The sequence below is a fragment of the Schistocerca cancellata genome, chromosome 2, assembly GCF_023864275.1.
Source record: "Schistocerca cancellata isolate TAMUIC-IGC-003103 chromosome 2, iqSchCanc2.1, whole genome shotgun sequence".
Lineage (NCBI taxonomy): Eukaryota > Metazoa > Arthropoda > Insecta > Orthoptera > Acrididae > Schistocerca > Schistocerca cancellata.
The window spans coordinates 393,519,043-393,545,651 of NC_064627.1; the positions used below are offsets into that span (position 1 = coordinate 393,519,043).

A 26,609-nucleotide genomic window follows, 5' to 3' on the forward strand; every position below is an offset into this window, starting at 1 on the left:
CCGACGGAAAACGAATGTACGTAATTGCCTCCACACTGAGAGCGGGAATAAAATGACGTCTGGCTGCGACAGAGTTTATATAGGCGAAACGGGAAGGACTGTTAAAAAACGTATTAAGGAACATGAACGCCATACGCGGCCTGAAACAAAGTATGAAATAGGCGGTAGTGAAACATCACGAGAACTGTAGCCTTGACATCGTACATATGGTGGCTAAGGAAACCAACACTTATACAAGAAAAGTCCGAGAAGCGATTGAAATTTCTAAGAACGCATGTGACTTTAATAGAGGGGACGGCTATACGCTTCCGGTGTTGTGGCTTCCCTTCGTCAAGGAAGTGAATACGTGGCCGCGGTGTGCGAGCAATACAAACAACGCACTGGAAGCCACCTCTGCGGACAATAATATTTTGGATAAACTTTCCCCCACTCTTGCGTTGCCCGTTTCACTTCTAACCAATGATATGGGCCCATCAATAGTACCAGGACGAATTTTAACCGATTACTCGTCTCCAGCATTAGTGCGGGAAAAGTCCCTTTCTAACCACAAGAGTTCGTCGGCACTAGCGCAGGAAAATTTCATTATACAATGGCGATGGCCCACCAATTGTACCCGACATATGCAGCACAAGCGTGGGAGAACTCTTCATTATGAGACAAGGCGCCATTGGTCTCTGACTGTGCCCAGTGTACAGTGTACATCACAAGATTCCGAAGATGACCTCAGCAAAGTGGTCGAAACGTTGATTGTTTGAAGAAATATGACGCGGTCTAACAACCCGGAGGATCTTAATTGCATCATACAGGGTGATTCCGTGATGATGTTACATACCTTCAGGGATGGTGGAGTAGGGTAAATGTATCAATTAAAGATAAGGGACTCTGTTCTAGTGGTTAGCTTTGCGGCCTCTGCACCGCAGTGTGTCGGGTTCGATTGCCGGACATGACGGATAATTTCTTCCCCCGTGTCTGAGTACGTCTTCACCACAAACGCTGGCAAATGACCAAAATAACGTGAAACAGAAAGGCTTGCACTAGGCAGCCGAAGAATCTCAGATGGGCTCTTCCGGCCAATAATGCATTGGATCATTTCGCTTCCTTTAATGTAGTCATGACATTGCCTGTATCTGGTCATTCTGGTAATCCCAATGCGAGGGCTGTGACCTGAATGATGGCTGTTGAGAGACGTATTACTGATACAGGATACGGTCTCTTCCCTTCCCTCATCTCGCTATATTGTCTCAGGTGTGCAGATGCCTCGTAAGGATTATTTTGATGAGTACTTGGTTAGTGTGGTACAGTGTTGTTATGGATGACGAAAAAAAAAATCGATGTGACGTGGAGTACGGGGGCCACGAAGCCATGATTACGCATCGTGAGTCGCAGTGTTAAGGAAATGTTTTTCGTGATCCACTGAAAACGTAATGAAGGGTCCTGACTTCCGCTTCTCTACAATCAGCGCCTCAACTATTACGCACTTCACCCTGTATACGATTTACTCTTAGCGGTCGCTCAAAATACCTCCATAAATCACTATTCTAGGCAGTTTCCCGCCTCCTGTGGTACGGAAGTGGCGGTAAGCGGCTTACTGAACTTCACAGAGATTAAGCATCTATTTGCTGGATTTTCATCAGGTACAGACACCATTCAAGCATTATACTTCAAGAAAAGTCACATGGCTGGCTGTTCAACGTAAATATAGCTCACTAAGAAAGTATAATGTGCGTTACTGCTTTTTTCTAAAGCCACGCCGTATCCGTATCGTGTTACCAAACTGATATAGTTTGTTGTATCTAGAAGATACTGTTACTTCTTTATTTGTTAAGGAAGGAGGAAAACGCTGTAGCGGATCTTCTCCGATAGAGGCAGTCTGCAATGGTGGCTTTTGATTTCCTCATCCTGTGCACCGTGCACTGCGCTGACAGAGAGAAACCAAAGGAAGTCAGGTCTGACATCACGTCGACGACGAAAACATTAGATGGAGCACTAGCCCAGTTGGAGTAAACTGGAAAAATTGGTGGTCCTTTTCAAAGCTACCATCTTGTCGTTCACCGTGATCAGTTTATGGTAGGAACGAAAAATCTAAATCTGGATGGTCGGGCACGGATTCGAACCCAGCTCCTGCCGAGTACGAATCCATTGCGTTGTGTGATTCCTCTTTCGGACACAAAAGTATAATTAAAATATTGTATTTGGGTAGAGACAATCTGTTATTTGTTTGATGTCGTCTCGTCTTCACTAAAGGATTCACAAGGGACGGAATAGTAGATCACTTAATATTAGAGTGGTGGCAGTTTGGCCAAAAAATCGCCGTTTTGAATTTTACTGACGATACCGCGAGGAGTAGAGAAGTTTATCGTAGTTCGCTGGAGCAGCGAAGGGTACCTAACGACTGGAAAAACGCACAGGTCATTCCCGTTTTCAAGAAGGGCCGTAGGATAGATACACGTAATTATAGGCTTATATTGTTTACGTCAATCTGTTGTAGAATTATGGAACAGATTTTACGTTCAAAAACTGTGACGCTTTTGGAGAACGAAAATCTCATACATAAAACTCAATATGGATTTCACAAAAGAGCAAAACTCAGAGATCTCTGATCTCATGGAGACAACGGCGCTGAGGTTGATGCCGCGTTCTTTGACTTCAGGAAGGAATTTGACACTGTCTCGCACTTCCGGTTAATAAATGCCGCCGGCCGATGTGGCCGTGCGGTTAAAGGCGCTGCAGTCTGGAACCGCAAGACCGCTACGGTCGCAGGTTCGAATCCTGCCTCGGGCATGGATGTTTGTGATGTCCTTAGGTTAGTTAGGTTTAACTAGTTCTACGTTCTAGGGGACTAATGACCGCAGCAGTTGAGTCCGATAGTGCTCAGAGCCATTTGAACCATTTTAACGAATGCCGGCCGGGGTGGCCGAGCGGTTCTAGGCGCTTCAGTCTGGAACCGCGTGATGCCTTGCGGAAGTCAAGGCGTTCGATACAGTTCCCCACAGTCGTTTAATGAACAAGGTAAGGGCATATGGACTATCAGACCAATTGTGTGATTCGATTGAGGAGTTCCTAGATAACAGGAGGCAGCATGTCATTCTCAATGGAGAGAAGTCCTCCGAAGTAAGAGTGATTTCAGGTGTGCCACAGGGGAGTGTCATAGGACCTCTCTTGATATGCTGCGCTTCAGATCAGCACATGTGTGAATGTTCCCCTGGTAAACCCTGTCCAGGTAGCCCCACAACCAGAAATCAGACGGAGTGAGATCAGGTGATCGTGCCGGGCAAGCATTTGGAAAGAATCATTTCCAAACGTGTTTCAGGGAAACTGGTGAACTTCACGAGCGATGTGCTTTGGTGCCCCATCTTGCACGAAAACTGTTGAGTTCAATGCGCCTCTCTTCTTTAGGGTGGCGAAGCATATCGCAGTAAGTGGCCAGTCACACTCTACGTGTTTTGCCCTTGAGGGCCAACCAGTTCAAAAAAGAATGAGCCAATGATGAACGTACGCGTGAAGCAACGCCATACCGTAACACATTCACTATACAGAGGAACTTCATGCACAGTGACTGGTGGTGAAGATCCCCACATTCGACAATCCTGTATGTTAACCTCACCCGTCATAGAAAAATAAGCTTTGTCTGTCCATAGGATGGTCCAGGGCCAGCCCTCGTCGACTTCAGTCCTTGCGAGAAAATGGAGAGCGAAGTCAACACGTCGTTGAGCGTCCTGTGGTGCAACCTGCTGTACGATATGGATCTTGTACGGATACCGCTTGAGAATGGTTCGAAGGACGATCCGTACAGTGGACCATGGGATGCTCAACTGTCGCAACACAGCACGCGCATTGCCTGAGGATCGGGAATTGCGCGCAGCGTTGTCTCCCATAGCAACAGCGATTTCATCAATCAGCTGTGGTGCAACCGGTCATCGGTCTCTTCCCGGAACGACGCCCAGTTCTCCAGCTGATTCGAATTTGTGCATCTGCTCTGCGCAGCAGATGGAGAAAGAGGACCCTTCCGTAATCCTTTCAGCCGGCGATATTCTCGAAGTGCAGCTGCAGCATTACTATTATTTTGGTAATAGAGCTTCACCAGTAATGCCCTGTTCGTTTTGTACAAGCTCAGGTTGACACGTCAACAAGTGCACTGCGACTGGTCAGGACTGCGAGACTATGGATCATGATGACTGAACACGGCACCTGGTGGCTATAGTTCGAACTGGATAGTTTCGCTGTGACATGGAAATCATACACCCCATACTCTCTACATTAATGCTACCAAGTTTGGTACTCGTACGGTAACTAGTTTCCGTGTTATAACGTGTAAAATAGGGTAAGTTTAATTACGTATAACCACCCGGTATATCAATGATCTAGTAGAACTCGGAGGGATCTCTTTAAGACTGTTCTCAGATGATGCGGTTGTCTATAAGAAAGTAACAACGGTAGAAGACAGTATCGATTTGCATAATGACCTACAGAGGATTGATGAATGGTGCAGGCTCTGGCAGTTGACCCAGAATGTGAATAAATGTAACACATTGCGCATACATACGAACATAAATCCACTACTATACAACTACACTACTGATGACAAATTGTTGAAAACAATATCTCCCGCAAAATACGTAGGAGAAACTATCCAGAACGACCTTATGTGGAACGTCCACAAGCCAGCCGCAGTGGCCGAGCGGTTCTAGGTGCTTCAGTCTGGAACCGCGCGACGGCTACGGTCGCAGGTTCGAATCCTGCCTCGGGCATGGATGTATGTGATGTCCTTAGGTTAGTTAGGTTTAAGTAGTTCTAAGTCCTAGGGGTCTGATGACCTCAGATGTTAAGTCCCACAGTGCTCATAGCCATTTGAACCATTTGAACGTCCACATAAAACAAACAGTAGGAAAAGCCCATGCCAGACTGAGATTCACCTGAAGAATCTTAAGGAAATGTATCTCATCTACGAAGAAAGTGTCTAATAAGGCTAGTGTTCTACTGATTCTTGAGTATTGTTCATCTATATGGGATCTTTACCAGGTAGGACTGATGGAAGAGACAGAGAAGATCGAACGAAGAGCTGTGTGTTTCGTCACGGGTTCGTTTAGTCGCCGCGAGAGCTTTACAGAAATGCTCACTAAACTCCAATGGCAGACGCTGCAAGAGAGTGCTTATGCTTCGCGGAGTGGTCAGCTAATGAAATTTCGAGAAAACACTTCCCAGAAGAGTCAGGTAACATTACTTCCTCTAACATACATATCGCGAAATGACCACGACGAGAAAATTCGAGAAATTAGAGCCAATACGGAGGATCACCGACAATCATTCTTCCCATGTATCATTCGCAAGTGTAACAAGGAAGGGATGATTAGTTAGTGGTACCAGTAGCACCCTCCGGCACACACCGTCAGGTGGCTTGCGGAGTATGATGTAGATGTTCATGTACATGGTCAAGGCGTTAGGCTCGTATCTGCAAGAAGCAGCCATGTACAACAGGTTTAGCTGTTGCACGTCTTTTCCTGAATGCTGGAATGTTTCCTTTATAAGACTCCATCTTTGTACAGTCTTACGTTGGCGTCCTTTTCTAATGACCTTGTTGTTGAAATACTGAACCAGTCTTCATGCCATCTTCCTCGTGGAGGAAGAGATTTTTCTATCGCCAATACCAGCTCATAAGAGAAGGAGAAATATAGGCGTACACTTTCTGATCAGCAGACTGTGTCCTACAGTTATTTACCAGGTCTCATCACATCTCTCATGGAGTGAACATGAGGGGCTGTTTACGTTGCATTTCGTCGAAAGCACACCATTAAGTTCTGCAGCACGGTTGGTGCTGCTCGAGATAAGTAGACTACAAGAAGGTGTCGAATTTAACTCTCTTTTTAGTGGACCTGATTAGTCATCCATAATAAAGCAAACGCAACACCAAACTGCAGCAGTACTCGTCACAGCTATCCGCATGATGGATACTGTACACACGTGATACACAAATATGAGGAAACAAGATGGACTGTGCTTCAGCATTTCAGTACCATCCCCTACCATCCAACAAAGAAAGCCCACAACATTCAAGCTAGTGACTAGGCACTTCAGCATTTCAGCTAGCCAAGTGTGGAACGATGAATCTGACTTGATTTTGTTTGCGCGACATTCATTTGATGTGATATGGGAGGGTTGGAACTTTAATAGTGGCAACTATTTATTTACAGCTCGTAAAAAATAGATACGTGTTTCAAAGTCTTACTGACCTTCAAAGTAGTCACCATCATTGCGTATAACCCGTTGCCAGCGGTGTGGAAGTCGTAGGATATTCTTAGCAATGCCAATTGTCTTGACAGTTCGAGTGGCGCGGTCTATTGCCCGACGAATATGTAGCAGTTCTGAAGCGAATGCCGTGAAGTGTTTCCTTCAGTTTACAAATCCAGTTGAACTCACGAGAGCTTAAGTCAGGGGAGTGCAGTAGGTGGTATAGCACTTAGTAGCCCCATCAGTCAAACAAATCAGTAACAGATTGCACTGTACGTGCTTGAGCATTGTCCTGCAAAATGATGATCAGGTCCTGCAGAGAGTGTCATCACTTCTGTTTCTATGTGTTCATTTTGGAACACAACCCACTACCAGCTTCAAGGCATTCGCTTCAGAACTGCTACAAATTCGTCGGGCAATAGACCGCGCCGCTCGAACTGTCAACACAATCGGCACTGCTAAGAGTATCCTACGACTTCGACATCGCTGGCAACGAGTAATACACAATGCTGGTGACTACTTTCAAGGTCAGTAAAACTTTTAAAAACGTATCTACTTTATGCAAGCTGTAAATAAATAGTTGCCACTATTAAAGTGCCAACCCTCGTATACAGAACTCACGAACTGTCTGAATCGCGATAGAGTGATCAGGTTAAGCGAATCATGCATTTCTCGTTTCCAAAATATGCTCCGTCTTAGAGCGGTTAAAAAATTTTAGTACTGGCAGAGATACAAAAGTGAGTGGTAGGTAAAAAAGATAACTATCCATGTGTTATAATATCAAAACGAATTAAGATATTCACATCGTGTTTGGTTTAAGTGATGCACTATCTCACAAAGTTTTTATGTCATTCCATCAATTTCAATACTGTTCCACTGGTGGCACGCACAACATCGATCTTTATCCACACTCGGCGCAACATATCCACACCAAAGGTGGCAATGGCTCATTTATAAATCATTGATGTGGTTGACAGACATTTGGTGGACTCTGTCCTTGACATACCCCTATAGAAGCAAGTTCGTCGGTGTAATGTCAGGCGACCTAGGAGGCCAGGGAACTAGAACATCGCTGTCGGTAAAACGATCTGGAAACACCTGGTCTAGAACATCTCGAACAATCTGAACCCAACGTGGCGGTGCACCATCTTGTTGGAACACACGCAAACAAAAGTTTATGAGTTTGTCACGTAAGCAAAATATGGTGTGAATATCGCAATTAGTTTGCTTGCTATAACACATTCTACTGGTAGTGTACCTTTTGAGACACCATGTACCACTGGAAGCTGCTCCGGATAGGTGTATTGTGCAAAATACCGACTATCGCGTACCAGAGATACAAAGGACGTCTGAAGTACTTTCCTCTGCCGTGGATACTGATAGTGTGATAGTACAAAAAAATTAGTTATAGCTCGTTTCTGTGTTCGCGCGTTCGTGTGTGTGTGTGTATGTGTGTGTGTGTGTGTGTGTGTGTGTGTGTGTGTGTGTGTGTGTGTATTCCGTCGTGGACATATGTGCAAACGCTCTGTTGGGAAATTCGATGAGTGGGTAAAATATAGAGGAATATCATCTTCTCTAATGAGAAGTGGTTCGTGTACATTATACAAGCAATATAAAACTTAATAAAGATTAACTATAGCTCAAGTTTTTTATAAAAATTCTATACAAGCTTAATCTATTGAGACGCTGTGATTAGACCAGCAATAATCATCGCGGCTCCGGGTCGGTAACCACCGAGTGAGCTTTTCAACTGATCACTGGAAGAAAACATTAGAGAACGGTCACAATATACACTCCTGGAAATTGAAATAAGAACACCGTGAATTCATTGTCCCAGGAAGGGGAAACTTTATTGACACATTCCTGGGGTCAGATACATCACATGATCACACTGACAGAACCACAGGCACATAGACACAGGCAACAGAGCATGCGCAATGTCGGCACTAGTACAGTGTATATCCACCTTTCGCAGCAATGCAGGCTGCTATTCTCCCATGGAGACGATCGTAGAGATGCTGGATGTTGTCCTGTGGAACGGCTTGCCATGCCATTTCCACCTGGCGCCTCAGTTGGACCAGCGTTCGTGCTGGACGTGCAGACCGCGTGAGACGACGCTTCATCCAGTCCCAAACATGCTCAATGGGGGACAGATCCGGAGATCTTGCTGGCCAGGGTAGTTGACTAACACCTTCTAGAGCACGTTGGGTGGCACGGGATACATGCGGACGTGCATTGTCCTGTTGGAACAGCAAGTTCCCTTGCCGGTCTAGGAATGGTAGAACGATGGGTTCGATGACGGTTTGGATGTACCGTGCACTATTCAGTGTCCCCTCGACGATCACCAGTGGTGTACGGCCAGTGTAGGAGATCGCTCCCCACACCATGATGCCGGGTGTTGGCCCTGTGTGCCTCGGTCGTATGCAGTCCTGATTGTGGCGCTCACCTGCACGGTGCCAAACACGCATACGACCATCATTGGCACCAAGGCAGAAGCGACTCTCATCGCTGAAGACGACACGTCTCCATTCGTCCCTCCATTCACGCCTGTCGCGACACCACTGGAGGCGGGCTGCACGATGTTGGGGCGTGAGCAGAAGACGGCCTAATGGTGTGCGGGACCGTAGCCCAGCTTCATGGAGACGGTTGCGAATGGTCCTCGCCGATACCCCAGGAGCAACAGTGTCCCTAATTTGCTGGGAAGTGGCGGTGCGGTCCCCTACGGCACTGCGTAGGATCCTACGGTCTTGGCGTGCATCCGTGCGTCGCTGCGGTCCGGTCCCAGGTCGACGGGCACGTGCACCTTCCGCCGACCACTGGCGACAACATCGATGTACTGTGGAGACCTCACGCCCCACGTGTTGAGCAATTCGGCGGTACGTCCACCCGGCCTCCCGCATGCCCACTATACGCCCTCGCTCAAAGTCCGTCAACTGCACATACGGTTCACGTCCACGCTGTCGCGGCATGCTACCAGTGTTAAAGACTGCGATGGAGCTCCGTATGCCACGGCAAACTGGCTGACACTGACGGCGGCGGTGCACAAATGCTGCGCAGCTAGCGCCATTCGACGGCCAACACCGCGGTTCCTGGTGTGTCCGCTGTGCCGTGCGTGTGATCATTGCTTGTACAGCCCTCTCGCAGTGTCCGGAGCAAGTATGGTGGGTCTGACACACCGGTGTCAATGTGTTCTTTTTTCCATTTCCTGGAGTGTAATTGCGTAGGCTTCTGCAGCCAGAGTCAGTTGACATTAAAGGTTTCCGACTATCGTACCGCGTCAGAATGTAAAAAAAATGTACTGGAGAAACCAACGTTTCAGCCACGGCTACAGTAGCCTTCTTCTGGGCTACTAGTGTGCTTTAGCTGTCTGGAGTCGCTTATGTTTTGTCACTGCTGCTCACTGAGCATGCCGTTACGTCACAATTTTAAAAGGACGTTGTAATGATTGGTCACTTGAGGTGGAAGGAACGGGAACTTTATCATAACAGGCTGCTACTGGGAAGGGAGTGGGTTGGTTGGTTGGTTTGGGGAAGGAGACCAGACAGCATGGTCATCGGTCTCATCGGATTAGGGAAGGAAGTCGGCCGTGCCCTTTCAGAGGAACCATCCCGGCATTTGCCTGCAGTGATTTTAGGGAAATCACGGGAAACCTAAATCAGGATGGCCGGACGCGGGATTGAACCGTCGTCCTCCTGAATGCGAGTCCAGTGTCTAACCACTGCGCCACCCCGCTCGGTGAAGGGAGTGGGGATCGGGTGTTGTGTATCGCTTCTGCGAACGCGCTTACGAGAACACGAGCGCCACATTCGTCTGGGGCAGCACAGGAAGTTTGCAGTGGTCGAACACCGGCAAGAGTGCGGCAAGGAAATCAAATTTAAGGAAATCTGAGTACTGCCCAAGCAGCCAGGTTTGACAAACGCAAGATCAGAGAAGCCATAGAAATAATAAAACACCCTAACAACATGAACAGAGAGGATGGATACCAGCTTGCCCCATCCTCGCTGGCAGCCCTCAGAGTCCAACAGGGCGCACCAGCAGCACTTGACGCGAGCGCTACCCTGCGTGCAGGAGGAGGAAAACACGAGACCACGCCTCACCAGCCGATGAGCAAACAGTACCAGGAGCAATAAATAACAGCAATCACCATTCCGTGCACCGTAGCTATCTGAAATGAATATGTTCCCGCTCCTTCTGCCTCAAGTGAGCAATCATACAATGAAGAGCCAAAGAAACTGGTGCACCTATCTAATATCGTGTAGGCCCCCCGCGAGCACGCAGAAGTGCCGCCATACAACGTGGCATGGACACGACTAATGTCTGAAGTAGTGCTGGAAGAAATTGACACCATGAATCCTGCAGGGCTGCCCATAAATCCGTAAGAGTACGAGGGGGTGGAGATGTATTCAGAACAGCACGCTGTAAGGCATCCCAGATATGATCAATGATGTTCATGTCTGGCGAGTTTGGTGGCCAGCGTAAGCGTTTAATCAGAAGAGTGCTCCTGGAGTCACTCTGTAGTAATTCTGGACGTATGGGGTGTCGCATTGTCCTGTTGGAGTTGCCCAAGTCCGTCGGAATGTACAATGGATATGAACGGATGCAGGTGATCAGACAGGTTGCTTACGTACTTGTCACCTGTCAGAGTCGTATCTAGACGTATCAGAGGTCCCATATCACTCCAACTGCACACGCCCCACACCATTACAAAACCTCCACCAGCTTGAACAGTCTCCTGCTGACATGCTGGGTCCATTAATTCATGAGGTTGTCTTCATACCCGTACACGCCCATCCGCTCGATACAATTTGAAACGAGACTCGCCCGACCCCGAAAAATGTTTCCAGTCATCAACGGTCCAATGTCGGAGTTTACGGGTCCAGGCGAGACGTAAAGGTTTGTGTCGTGCAGACATCAAGGGTACACGAGTGGACCTTCGGCACCGAAAGCCCATATCGATGACAATTCGTTGAATGTATCCCACGCTGATATTTGTTGATGACCCAGAATTGAAATCTGCAGCAATTTGCGGAAGAGTTGCACTTCTGCAAGTTAAGCGCTGTCGGGCGTGGCCGGCACTTGGATGGGTGACCATCCAGCCGCCATGCGCTGTTGCCATTTTTCGGGGTGCACTCAGCCTCGTGATGCCAATTGAGGAGCTACTCGACCGAATAGTAGCGGCTCTGGTCAAAGAAAACCATCATAACGACCGGGAGAGCGGTGTGCTGACCACACGCCCCTCCTATCCACATCCTCAACTGAGGATGACACGGCGGTCGGATGGTCCTGATGGGCCACTTGTGGCCTGAAGGCGGAGTGCTTGAGTGCTGTGCACTTCTGTCACGTTGAACGGTTCTCTTCAGTCGACGTTGGTCCCATTCTTGCAGGATCTTTTTCCGGACGTAGTGATGTTGAAGATTTGATGTTCTACGGGATTCCTGATATTCACGGTACACTCGTGAAATAATCATTCGGGAAAATTCCCACTCAGAGATGCTGTGTCCCATCGCTCGTGTGCTGGCTATAACACCACGTTCGAGCTCACTTAAATCTTGATAACCTGCCATTGTAGCAGCAGTAACCCATCTAACAATTGTGCCAGACGCTTGTTGTCTTATACAGGCGTTGCCGATTGCAGCGCCGTATTCTGCCTGTTTACGTATCTCGTTATTTGAATACGCATGCCTATACCAGTTTCTTTGGCGCTTCAGTGTAATAACGACCTTTTAAAATTGTTATTTAGCTTCATGTTCAATGAGGAGCAATGGAAAATCTAAGCAACTGCACACAAGTAAAACACCTCCATGACTTCCAGCTTACAATTTACGACGGTCCTATCCACATAACCAATATATTAAAATATCTTGGACAACGCTCGACTGGCAACTAATGTGAAAACCTCACCTACTATCCATCCAACAAAAATCCCACCATAGACAATTCTACTAACAGGCCGAACTTCGAGATTACACCCCTCCACTATTTTCGCACCTACAAAATCCTAATCCGATCCATCCTCTCCTATGCCAATGCTGCATGAATCTCCACCCAACAAAAGTTCTACAAGTCCCTCCAAATCCTCGAACGCCATGCACTGCTTCTCGTTTTCCGTACCCGTTACCCTTCCTCCACATAGATCCTCTACCACCACATCAAATTCCCACCCCTCCTCACCTACATCGAACACCTCCGTATCTCGTATACTACCCACAAACTAGATTTTAATGTGCCCATCTTCTCCCCTCTGATCACCAACCCTGGCACACTGCCGCGCCTCTACAAACACGCCCCACCGTCCATTCACCTACACACACTCCGCATCCTGTCCCAACGCAACTTCAACTAAATCCCTCTCCCAGACAATCAGATAAGCCCAGATATTTATCACCCATAGCAAATTTAACTCTTCCCCATCCATCCCACTCAAAATCAGAGCTCCTCTCTCCGTATCCCTCTCCATCCAACCCCATCCTTCTCGTATTGTTACAACAACCCCACACACTCACCAAACTCGTCTCAACCATTTATCTTTCCCAATTTCTGTCTTCTCACAATCCACCCCAATTCCTACCCTCACATCCATAGTTTTGCCACCCCGAAACCCTGTGGAACATATTGTCTCCTCGCGAAATACTTTTCTTCCAGTACAGGTCCTTCAGATTTTAAGTGAAAGTGCAATGCTTCATTGTTTTTTTAAACGAATTTCGCCATTCTTTAATGTGTTCTCAAAATGTACATGTTCTCGTTTTTTAGATATCAATCTTTGATTCTTTAAATTTAAAATAATAAACCAGTCCACAGGTTCTTTATTCTCATCCTTGTTATATTTTTAAAAATACTCTTGAAGAGCAGAATATCGTACCGCTGACAGCCCATATAGAGCGAGGGGAGAAAAGGAACAATAAAGAAAAAAAAGCTAAATCATAACAGTAGACCCAGAAGAAGGCCACCGTAACCGTTGCCGAAACCTTGATTTTTCCAGCACAGTTCATTTTACATTACGACGCAATACGATTCTCAGAAAAATTTTATGTCAACAACCATAATGTTCACTCTTTATAATGATAAAACGTAGTACAAAATATAGTAGTCTGACTTGTCCCAATTTATATAAGATCAGCAAGAAGTGTTCGGAGTTCACATTATCAGTATCAGATGCATCATTTAACTTTACCGTATGCACCACAACAGCTGTCCAGGAAGTGTTTACTACTGAAATATCTATAAATTAAATCCGAACGAGCAACTTCCTTATTTCAAAGAAGCAGATCACATTAAAAAGTGCTGAGAAATTGCAACAAATTTCTGCTCCGTTACTAAATGTATTTGCTGAGACGTCACTGTTTATTTGCCACAAGTCTTCAGTGCTCTTAGTTGTCACCGCAAAGTACAGCCTATAGCGCAACACAAACTTTTTAGAGGGGACATTTTTTAGAGGAAAAATAGACAGCTGATTACGAGCTCAGAAATATAAGTAATTTCACAGTGAGAACTGATGCCGCAAAAGATATACTCCTAAAAAACGCTGTGAAACTTCGAGAACCACGCAATCGTCTTGAATATAGGTAAGCCGAAACAAAAGTACAATAAGTTAAGCATTTAGGAAAAGAAGGCATCACACGTGAGAAACATGTATTATGATTAGTAGAATATGCCTGAAGAGAATTAAAATCCTGCAGTATGGTGATTATTCAGAGATTTTTGTTACCGCTACATCAACTGTCGACAAAACATTGAACTGGAATTCGTTGATATGACAGCTATAGTATGGCATTTATTTCACTATATTAACGGGACGGATACATTAAGTTCCACTCTGTACTTGAAAACTATTGCCCAGCATGGAAAATGCTAGGCGAAGATGCTGCTTTAAAGTGTCTAGACATAGCTCAAAACTGGGTTATCGCCGTTTGTTTTTTGAAATTAAACGCTTCTGTGATATACGAGAGAGACTTCCTTGCTTGAAACTTTGTTTTGTGGTTCCATCCAATCTGATATTACGAATCTTTCACGGTTCCATAAACTTAGATCTAATATGAGAGTTATTATTTTACTTATATGTTGTGAACGTGAAGGACTCTTATGTTTGATTTTGACTATACTTCATTACGAGATTTCAATTATAAGCTATTTCTTGTGTTAACAATCACTTATAGATTAGAAATATATTTAGTAACCTCAAAAATCGAATGTTTTATTTCAATTTCAAAACACAGCGTATTTTATCAGACTCCAAACGGCACTTAATTCTTTAAGTATTCATGTCACAAAGTATACACACATCTAACGAGTGTTCAGTACTTATTCTCATAAAATTTGCAAAAGGTTTTTGTGTAACCATTAACGACTCATTAGTGTAGTATGATTACTGTTAGCTTAGAATTGTTGTAACAAGTTATTTTTGAACATCTTGCAATTTGTACATGTTGGTCCACTATTTGTACTAGTACTAAAATTGTCTTGTGCTGACTTACAATTCTATCCAGACAAGTATCTATATAATGGTGTTTTTCATTTTTTGTTACAGAAATGATCCCTCGGTGTTTTATTGTAGATTTGGTTCACGGAGATCAATAGTCAACTGGCTAAAAGTCAGATAGTTAAGTAAAACCGAAAGAGCTGTCACCTCTCTGTAAAGCAAGGCATGTCACAACCAGAAGCACGTCCCGGTCGTTAAACGGTCGTTATACTTCAGGGGAGTTTAAAAAACGGTTGCACACATTTATTCCTACTGTACCGTCCTTAGCGAACAAACTCTTAAGTAGATGCAAGATACAAAGAAGAAAATCAAATTTAAGAGCAAACACGAATTTACGTAAACGCTGAGCAATATATTTAGTTCCGGAAAGAACTCAGAGTTTGAGAACAGCGTTGATAGTAATTTTAAAATGTTTCTCGTGAATGAATTCTCTTTTGTATGATAGTGCGATTTCTTTCGTAAAGGCTATCACATCACACTGTCTGAAATTTAGTAACTTAGCACAGCTGATACTGGAAGTATAGAATTTTATCTGCACTCCGTCATAAGTGTCCGTTAATCTATTCAGTACAACTGGGATAAAATAAATAACAGCAAGATACCGTGTATTGAAACATCAAGAGCGTCAGCAGTGTTGTTGAATTCATGTTTCGTGACGCTTGCCCTGTAACTGCATCACGGTGTCAGTTGTCTGAATGCATTCTTTAGTTTGTGGCATTAGCAAAGGATCAGAGAACTTTACTTTTTCCATCCTCCTTTAGCACCAAGAGTTCCTTCAAGTCTAGGCTTGCGACATTTTTTAGGTGAAGAAAACGTGCACAGATGTCAAAACATAGAGTGCCTAACTTTTATTTCGTTTTCGTTATCTCTTATTGCACAAGTACTTTGAGAACCCGTAATGGTAAATGAATTTCGATTTATGAAATAAACAGATAAAACTGTCAACACAACACATTGTTTACCACTTTTGCAGAACATAAGAAATAAAATTAATTTCTGAGACTCCACACTTTATTAATAGTGTAAACGACGTATTATGTGTGGCTTGGTTCACATATGAAATTCCAGGTACAGTCAGTGGTGCGGACTGTTGTGTATGCATCGCGCCATATTTCGAGACTCATTTGTAAAACTGGCAACTGCCAGCCAAACAGATACTCATGCAAACCTCTAGTTGAAACCCATGTAAGCTAACAGAAAATCGCCTTCTGCAGATGAAGACACCAAGTTATCGCAAGAGTGAGTCTCTTTTCTGTTGAGGTGCTATAAGAAAATAGAGGCGATACGTTAACCGAAAATTGTTTAATTCCATAAACTATCAATAAAATCAAAAATGACATCTGAACATCGCATTAAGTTCTCTGTACTCGTCAGCTGTGATTATAAATCGAAAAAAGTGCTACGGTAGGAAAAATAATGAGCAACAGTTTTCTTACACTTGAAGCAAGATGAATAGTCCGAAAACGCAGGAGAGAGAAGTAGCGACAAAATGAAATGTAGAGGTTTGATCGAATACCTCATCCGATAGACAGCTGACCCTGAACAGCAAAGACCCTGGTCTATGATCCTGCACGACATGCAGTTCACTCAAGCAGCAACTTTGTTGTTTCAGTATATGCTTCACCTTCAGATGATTCGAAATTATACTTCCATCTTCCACCAAACTGTGTTTCTACCAGATGAGGTACATAATTTTCCGTTGGCGGACGTAAAAAACGTTTTTTTGGTATGAAGACGTGTGTACACACAGACTGATCACTGAATGAACAGGTGTATATGATGTTTCCGCTTTCGAAGTCTATTGTTTTCTGAAAATCAACGAAGAAGCAATATTATTGAAAAAGGTCACCTCTAACGACGTCGACATCAGTGGGACACTGAACATTGAGAAGCAGGAGACACAAGTGAATGGTAAGAACATATTGTTGTATCGAATGAAGACAGATTAAAAGTACAGAGTGCATAGTGTAAAGTAACGTGCAATAAAATGGTGCATAGTTACGATTTTTTAAATTTCATTAGCAGTCACATTGTGTGAAATGACTAGCCTCGAAATGTTACAGGTATTTTACAGCAGACAATACTAGAAATAATCACGAAATGTTATCTTCATTGTCAGGCAGTGCACACACTATTCGTGAGAAAAGAAGTTTTATCTCGGAGAATATCTGGCAGATTTAGCACAAGACTGAGCTGTCAGTAATCGCAACATTTCAGGTATATATTTCTTTGCTCTCAAATGTTTTTCTTTCTTTTACAAGCGCTTCTGCAATGCATGTGAAACGTAGTGGAGCTTCTACAGTGTACAAACTAAGTATGAATCGTGGAATTTCACCCTTGTGGGAAGATCTTAGGGTAATGCTGATAAGCAAAAGACGTCTGACTTACATAATGATAAAAGGTGTAGCACTACACCCTTCTCTTACTTCGTTTCCGATACTGTTCGTCGATGAATGTTAAGTGAACGTATACTCACCTCTGGCGAGGAACGAACGTCTCAGCAGCAGCTACAGCAGCGGTGGAGAGCTCCACAGGTAGCAGAAAGCCGGCGAGTGTTGGCAGAAAGGCGATGGGCGTTGCGTGGAACATGTAAACCGTGGCACCGCCAGCAGGGCCCGTCAGCTCGGTAGCCTGCTCACACACAGCGCGCTATGATGCGAGATTAGGCTCAGGAAGTGGTTATTGTGCGCGATAAGGCACGCAGGGGAAGTTGGAGCACAGGCCGCTAGATGTCGGCTCTCGTTATCTCGGCCTGTCTCCTAAGCGAAAGACGAAGGAACGACTCCGCTTTGGAGCGTTTCAATAAGTCTGCTGCACTAGACCGCTGTAGGCTGGAAACACATCCACCAGTATTGTAGCCTTAATACCACATTTTGATCTCAGAACGATGTTTGTGTTTAAATCTTGTTTTCTAGGAATGGTGGTGCACAAGAATCGCTCCTGTAACCATCCTCTTTCACAAGTGACGTTCCTAAACCATTCTCTCTGCATACATATTTCATTACACTGACGATACCACTTTTCTTGCTTTCCACCCCAGCGTTCGTCCCAACGACTCCTCCAACTTCAACTCCATAAGTTTGGTGTAACCATTCTTGGTAAAAAAAAATTAAAAAAATAGAACAATAATTGCAGAAAACTTACTCGTGCTTTTCGTCTCTAAGATCTCTACATCTCAGTCAAAAACTGCCCTGTTCATCAAACTAAAACACAAAAATATCTTGTACTATCACTCAACCAAAAACAAACTTGAAAGCCCCCACTATTAATCATCCAAAAGAAACCCACAATAGACTGAAACTACTAACCAGCCGAACACAGCGGGAATTAAAGCCATGACTATCAAGCATAACAACAAAAACCACATCATCCCAAATTCACATATGAATTTCTGCGTGGATCTCAGTTTTTCCCGAGTTTTACCATTTGCTCCAAATCCTTTAGCATCATGCAATCCATTGCACTTTCTATATCCACTTACTCTCCTCAAACGTATCCTGTATCGACTGACAACGTTTTGATAACCACCCTAAAGCAAGGAATACGTCCGCCAGTCCTACGTCCCCTGTAAACAGCCCGCTGTACCTCCCAACATTGAGAACGCTAGCCTTATGCCAAACCTCCATCACCATGTCTCATATTATTTACATCACCACACAATTCGCCTCGTTTTCTAGGCTAATTTCAACTACCTCCTGCCAGACTATTAAGTCATTCGTGAGATCTACTGATCTGATAGAGTATAACGTGTCCTACCCCTTCCATTCCAAATCGAGGCTCCTTGCACAATTACAATCCAGTCTGCCTCCTACCAACTAGATCCCGTCCCTGAAGACCTTCCTACACTCATCCGACATCCTTTCTCAAAATCGCTTCCTCTCTGCATCCAAATTTCTCTCGTAGGAAAAGTTACTAAGAGAGTTCAGTACCAACACCGTTAAAGGTTTCAAGCCCACATACATCAGCAACATCTCATCAAGCTTCATATCATCCCTTTTATTTCTATCAAAGATTTTTCATCGCTTTATTCAAACGTTGAAGGGAGACAACATGACTACTACCGAGTCCCCTCCTTCCCTCCCCTCCCCGCCCCCCCCCCCCACTGGAGAAATATTAACAACAGATAAATAAAGAACCTGATGGGCAATGCAATCAGTGACATTCTATGAGCAACTCTAAACGGAAAGCCAACCCTTCATCTGCCCAACCAGAACTAATCACAACTACCCATCCTGCAGGGACTCCAATATATCACAATAACTTTATGTCCTAGACCCATATTAGAAGAAGTCATCCTCTTCATGACAACTTTCCTCCAAAACATTCACTTATTCCTGCAGAGGTAAAACTGAGATACGAGAGGTGTCAGATCGGTCTTATAGGTCGTGAAATGGAAACCACAGTGAAAGTCCAATTAAGCTTAAAGCAGTTGTGGTGGACAGTGTCTCTAGTGTGCCCGGCGATCGCGTCACGTCGCTCTTTGCAGTTCCGAGCGCACAATGAGCACGTAAAGTTGCCTAGAAAATAATGTCTCCCGCCAAGTAAGGGTGGCTGTCGACAGATTTCACCTGATTTCAAAGCAACCCTACATAACGTAACTGTCATACATCTCCTTCTTCGTGACAATTCTCGGCCGCACAGTGCACTGGCAATGAAGACGCCCCTGCGGTGTTTTCGATGGGAAGTGTTTGATCACCCACCACACAGCCCGAACGAGGCTCCCTTTGATTCTCATCTCTGCTCATGTGAACCGCTTACTATGAAGCGCTTTGGCACAGGCAACGAGCTGTAGACCAGCGCAGAAACTTGGTGGAAAGCACAGGCGGCTGCCTTGTGTGACAAGGGTATTGGAAAGTTGGTACCATGCTACCATAAATGTCTAAGTCGGAGCGGTAACTAGGTAGAGAAGCAGCGAGGAGGTGCAGCTAAGTGTCGCAAATAAAACTTTTCTAATTTTCACTACAGTTTCCATTTCGCGACCGAAGGGAACTTACTCTCTGGACAACTCTCGTACATAACGCCACCAGCAAATACGCAGCCACAACGTAAACAAAAAAGGGAAACATCTGAATTGGAACCAAGCAGGTACGAAACTCCACAGAACCTACGAACTCGTCTAAATTTTTGAAAAGCCTTCCAGTGCCTAAGTGGCAACAAACCCATTCCCTGCACCCATATCCTGCACAATAAGCGTCCTCTGTCTGTCAAATGACAAAGCCAACAATTTTGCATTCTCTCCGACTTGCATTTCGACTACTGCATACTTCTCGAAGCCCATGAAAGTACAGAATAGCTAAGTCTTGCTATTAACTTCTAGTGCCTGGGCAACATACCATGGAAAGATCTTTATACAACATTTACAGCATATTACTTTAAGCAATTACTCCTTCTGCTACTCTTGCTCGACAAGTCAGAATTCTCTAGATACACTGAAAGAACAGATTCACTCTTATATAGCAATACCTTGCTCATTCTGCGTCTCTGTCTTCACGCAGATTATTGTCCTGAGCCGGAGGAGATCTTCAGAACACTACCTCTCCTTAGACCCAAAAAACGACCCAGAGAAAGCCCCTGCTACCTACTTAGCAGTCTCAGTTCGGTACCTGGTACCGTCTTAGAATCCATTCACATATACCTAAACAAGTAATTATTTTTACATTGTTGCTGGGTGTTGTTGTGGTTTTCAGTCCAGAGACTCGTTTGATGCAGCCCTCCAAGCTACTCTATCCTGAGTTAGCTGCTTCATCTCCAAGTAACTATTGCAACCTACGTCCCTCTGAATCTGCGTACCAAATTCGGTTCAGTACCTCCTAATTAGTTACATGATGTACCCATCTAATATTCAGCATTCTTCTGTAGCGCCACATTTCGAAAGCTTCTATTCTCTTCTTGTCTAAACTAGTTATCGTCTACGTTTCACATCCATACGTGGCTACACTCCATACAAATACTTTCAGAAAAGACTCCCTGACACTTAAATCTATACTCGATGTTAACAAATTTCTCTTCTTCAGAAATACTTTCCTTGCCATTGCTAGTCTACATTTTATATCCTCTCTACTTCGACCATCATCAGTTATTTTGCTCCCCAAATAGCAAAGGTCATCTACTACTTTAAGTCTCATTTCCTAATCTAATTCCCTCAGCATCACCCGATTTAATTCGACTACATTCCATTATCCTCGTTTTGCTTTTGTTGATGTTCATCTTACAGCCTCCTTTCAAGACACTATCCATTCCGTTTAACAGCTCTTCTAGGTCCTCTGCTGTCTCTGAGAGAATTGCAATATCATCGCAAAACTCGAAGTTTTTATTTCTTCTCCATGGATTTTAATTCCTACTCCAAATTTTTACATTATACCAAATGAAACTTCCATCTCGAATTATCTGCTGATCGTCAACGCCTATACCTTGAACATTTTCCTACCCTGTCAGGGTAACAGTAGCTGACTCATCATCTTTATGTTCCTTGATCTACAGAAAGCATAAGATTGCGTATTGCACCCCAGTTGCCTTTTTGAACTACAGTCCTTGACATTTCTAGTTCAAAAACGTCCTCCTCATCAAAAACTTCTCATCCAACGGCCCATCTACGTAACTATTAACAGCATAAATTTCTGTATGTTCTAACTCAGTTCAAGCACTTGTATATTAAATAAATGTACCATATTCATCCAGGAGACAGCACCCATCAAAACTAAAAAAAAGTCCTTTAAACATATATCCAAATATAGGCCCTTTTACTTGTGGAATTTAAGCAACGTAAACAGTGAAAAGAAATTCTATTACAATGGAGCATCGTTTATCCGAAAATTCGGGTCTAGGGTTGTCCGGATTACTGATTTTTCGGATAATCGATCGTTTACGAAACAAATGCACTACTGTCATATTAACAATACGAAACAAACAGATATATGTATTAAACAAAAACTGCATGTACACTCTAAGACAAAAAAAAAAAAAATAGACGCACGACGAAGGAATTACCTGAATGAGACGGAAATCGGTAAATGTGATGTACATTTCAGACAAACAAATTAGTACAATTTCAGAAAAACTGGATGATTTATTCAATTGAAAGACCCTCACAAGTTATGCAAGTCAATAACGCTTTGTTCCACATCTGGCCCTTATCCAAGCAGTTATTCGGCTTGGCATTGATTCGTAGTGTTGTTGGATGTCCTCCTTAGGGACATAGTGTCAAATTTTGTCCAACTGGTGCGTTAGGTCGTTAGAATTCCTAGCTGGTTGGAGGTTCTTGCCCATAATGCTCCAAACGTTCTCAGTTAAGGAGAGATCCGACGACACTGCTGGCCAAAGTAAGGTCCGGCAAGCACGAAGACAAGCTGTAGAAACTCTCGCCGTGTGCATACTAGCATTATCTTGCTCAAATTTAAGCCTGGGTTGGTTGACTGGCTGATTTGAGGGATGGGACCAAACAGCGAGGTCAGGAGTTCCACTGGATTAGGGAAGGATGGGGAAGGAAGTCGACCATGCCCTTTGAAAGGAACCATCCCGGCATTTGCCTGAAGTGATTTAGGGAAATCACTGTAAGCCTGGGATGGCTTGCCAAGTGCAACAAAACGGTACACAGAATATTGTAGACGTACCGCTGTGCTGTAAGGGCGCCGCGCATGACGACCACATGGGTCCTGCTATGAAAAGAAATGCCACCCCAGACCATCACTCCTGAGTGTCCGGCAGTATGGCGGGCGACAATCGATTTTATCCCACCACTGTTCGAGGCGTCTCCAGACACGTCTTCGGCCTACAGTCTCATTGACTGGAGTAGGACTGTCTTCAGTGATGAGTCTCGCTTCCAATTAAGCCCCAACGAACAACGAATACATATCTGTCATCCTCGGCATCCTTGCAGCACAGCCTTGCGTCGGCGATATTCTACGCCGTGTTTTTTTTTTTTCTTTTTCCATGGCAAGCCATTACGGGCATACATTTTAGCAGGAGAATGCCCAGCTGTAACAAGGCAAGAGGTTCCACTGCTTGCCTTCGTGCTTGCGAAATCCTACCTTGGCCAGCAAGGTCGCTGGATCTTTCCGCAACTGAGAACATTTGGAGCATTATGGGCATGACCCTCCAACCAGCTTGGGGTTTTGACAATCTAACGCGCCAATTGAACAGAATTTGGCACGATATCGCTCAGGAGAATATTCAGCAACATTATGAGTCAATGCCAAGCTGAATAAGTGGTTGCATAACGGTCAGATATAGACCAACTAGTTGAGAACTTGCTCAATTTGTAAAGCTGTTTCTCTCGAATAAATCATTTAACTTTTCTGTCCGCCCCAGTAGCTGAGTGGTCAGCGTGACGGATTGCCGTCCTCCGGGCCCGGGTTCGATTCCCGGCTGGGTCGGAGATTTTCTCCGCTCAGGGACTGGGTGTTGTGTTGTGTTCATCATCATTTCATCCCCATCCGGCGTGCAGGTCGCCCAATGTGGCGCCGAATGTAATAAGACCTGCGCCAAGGCGGCCGGACCTGCCCCGCGAGGGGCCTCCCGGCCAATGACGCCAAACGCTCATCATCATCATCATCATTTAACTTTTCTGAAATTGTAATCATCTGTTTGTCCGTACATGTACATCACATCTGCGGATTTCGCTCCAATTCGCATAATACCTACGTTTTTTTTGTTTTTTTTTTTCTTAGAGTGTATTTTATGTGTATAACAAGGACTGTACATACCTTACATAAATTTGTCATAATCTATTTAAGTAGCCCTACAGTTTATGGAAAGAAGTCCAAAATTTACTTTTGCTTTACAATTAGAATTGCATTTTTGGCGCAAAATCTCGCACGCATCTTAAACACACCAGCTGGACATTACATACCATCTCAAGGCAGGGAAAAGCTTCCTCATTGGATGGTCCATTTTCAGTGTGGTTCTCACTTGCCTCTTCCTCGAGTCGCAAGGGTATTGGTCGTTATGACACTAGCACTTACTTCATCATCCGACAGTAACTGAAAACCCGGATCATCGGCACCACATTGCAGCCATTCTTGAATATTTCCCTGGTCACCACCTTCAAATCCTGAATTTTTTTTAAGCTGCCCAGCTAGTTATACAAGTAGTCTGTTTAGTGGGTCTTCAGGTTCAGTGATAAATTCATCTGATGTAAGGAGCATATTACAGTTCTGCGCTTGGATAGTGTTCTACAGAGCAGCCCAAGTTTCTGCTGCCATGTACACAGTGTCTTTCAAGTTAATTCTTGCGTATTCTTACTGAAATGTTTTTCACGTCCTTCCCCAGTCAGAACCATATCCAGCAATGCCTTTCTATAATACCGTTTGAAGCGTTCAGTTATCCCCTCTTTAAGCTTGTCATTTTCTCTATTCATTGGAAGGTATGAGGAATGAGTTGGGACATTATCAGCCAACAACAAAACAGTTCCAGAATTACCAGTTGTTTGCTGACCCTCGTGTCATACCATTCTGTACATATGCTTGTATCTACCAACAAATGCTGTGAAGTCTTGTAAGTGACGCCAATTTTCTTAATCCCGTAAATCACAGCGGATTGTTATGCTAGACAACGGTAGCCTATGCGTTCCAGTAATATTTCCATATACCATAGCAGTTATGCGTGATTTACTGGACTTATAACCGAGTACTGGCATTTCTTTGTTAGAAATTAGAGATTTTGGTGCTATTTTCTTCCATTACGACCAGTTTCGTCCGCATTGGTTTTGTTACAACACTCGTTATCAGTTATTTAAAAACTCTTTAAAATGTTGATCTGCTTCACTATCAGTCGACAGTTTTTCACCTTGAATGCCCATTTCCCTAATTCCATGCCTAGATTTCAACGCATAAGCAAGCCGGTAGTCGCATTAAAATCAGCTTTACCTCCAAATTTCTTATTTAAGCTCTTTTTCACAAAACAAAGGGCCACTAATGATTGTCCTTGACTATGTACTTGCATGAACCACGACGCGTAAACTGAAATGTCTACTCTAAATCCTGGTTTTCTGCCATTATCAACGTTTTTCTGTGTATGGTTCCGTCTTCACTGTCAAGTCGACTCGTATTTTTTTTTAATGGCGTCACTGTTCTTTTTAATATCCGATATTGTGGCGTACACAACATCCATATTCCCTAGCTAAACTTGATCCAATAGCAACGACCTTCAGTTGGTCTATTATTTTAAGTTTAGCGGAAACACTGAGAACGATGTGTTTTCGTTGATTCGCCATTGCGAACGGTGCAACTAAGCACGATGTTTAGGCCTACCTTATTTTTTTGGGTCCAATCCAGGACAAATTACCATATTTCTTTGAGTAAAACCTAGGACATATTTTTTAAATAACTTAAAATCTTAACAGTTTACTGAAATATTAAACTTCACTCACTCAGTTGTGTTCTTCACTAGACGTAACTTTTTTCCAGAAATGGTTTGTGTAAAATGTGGGCTGAACAACGAACTCCTAAAATAGATCTATCCAAACCATTTTTAACTTTTCTGAACACATTTTCATTCCCCTTTCGTTTCACACCACCAAAATACTGTTACTGTTATCAACAGTATAAGAAAACAATTTTTCTCCAAGTTTGTATTTTTTAACAGACTGCGAAAGACACTGAGCCAAAATTTGAACAGTTAAAGTTGATACTTCATCGAAGTTTAAAAGCTTAACTTGCATTCCCTCCTCCAGACTGAAGTATCTTGCAGTAAGTTTTACTTCCTTTATTAGAGTTATCCATCATTAAGCCGCCCATACACGGCCAACAGAATTGCCCAATATTTTCTGATGCGCAGTAATATTGACCTTCTGGGAGGGATATTGATAGGTTGCGAAATAATATTGAGAATGTAAAAAAATTTGGAAATATACTGTTCCGCTCGGAAAGATTGTGTCTTCTGAAGGCAGTATTGACAATATCCGTGAGTCTCTCGCATGCTACACATACCAAGGACGTTAAGATAGGCTTGTTGTTATTATGTGGAAAATGAGTGCAAAACAAGACGAGTAAGCATTAATTTTAGAGTACATGCAAGTGTATAAATCATTGCCGGCATTGTGGGATGTTAGGGCAGATGAGTATAAAAACAGAAGTGTTAAGAATGATGAACCATATTTGTTGCTCAGGAAGTATAGGGTACGACCACGAAGGAAGATGGATTTTTTAAATTATTACCGCGAAGTTATGAATAACAGTATATATAGGGATTTGAGTTCCAAAGTTGTTGGTTCCTTATCTGTTCCGCATACAACGGCTTGCTGGAAAGTAATGCCTCTGAATTTTTTTCTGGGGAAACTCTTAAAGCTTTTCGAATACAATCAACCTCATTAACATTCTACATCTTTATTTCTCATGTCTACATATTTATTTCTGATCGTAGTCAACCGGGCGTGAGTCGTGCTTCGGTAGCTCAGTTGGTAGAGCACTTGCCCGCGTAAGGCAAAGGTCCCGAGTTCGAGTCTCGGTCGGGCACACAGTTTTAATCTGCCAGGAAGTTTCATATCAGCGCACACTCCGCTGCAGAGTGAAAATCTCATTCTGGAAGTATATATAGATGTTTATCTGTGTGTGTATATTACGTACCCGAATATAATCCTTCAGTGTATGTGTTATTGCATGACACATTTCCATAACTATGTCTCAAATACTGTAAGCTGAAACTGCACTTGTTCCTCCATTTCAAGTCTTCGAAAGATTGCCGATAGTAATGTTCCGTAGCATAATAGACAAGAGCATATTTGGTGGGAACTGCGTCTCTCATTGTATTGTTTTGTTTTTTGATGTCAGGGGTTTGGGCGTCCGTAGGAATTTATCTGGAGGAAGCGAATATGTATGGGGCAGCCAATGTGTTGGGAGAACCATTCCCAGTTATGCTTCAAATATTGCACCATCAACACACACAAAGTTATGATAAACTTTTTTTCGTTCAA

At 43.8% G+C, this 26,609-nt stretch overlaps 1 protein-coding gene and 1 non-coding gene across 2 annotated transcripts in view; one reads left to right on the forward strand and one right to left on the reverse strand.

The window, feature by feature from the left end:
• LOC126161807 (ras-like GTP-binding protein RhoL) overlaps positions 1-17,332 on the reverse strand; it is a 380,663-nt gene extending 363,331 nt beyond the window's left edge. The window contains exon 1 of the mRNA XM_049917899.1: positions 17,178-17,332. The gene's annotated coding sequence lies outside the window, so the exon portion shown is untranslated. The remainder of the gene's footprint in view (positions 1-17,177) is intronic.
• An 8,745-nt stretch (positions 17,333-26,077) lies between these two features.
• Trnat-cgu (transfer RNA threonine (anticodon CGU)) lies at positions 26,078-26,152 on the forward strand. Its single transcript has one exon. It is a non-coding gene; the product is annotated as a tRNA-Thr (tRNA).
• Positions 26,153-26,609: the final 457 nt, after the last annotated feature.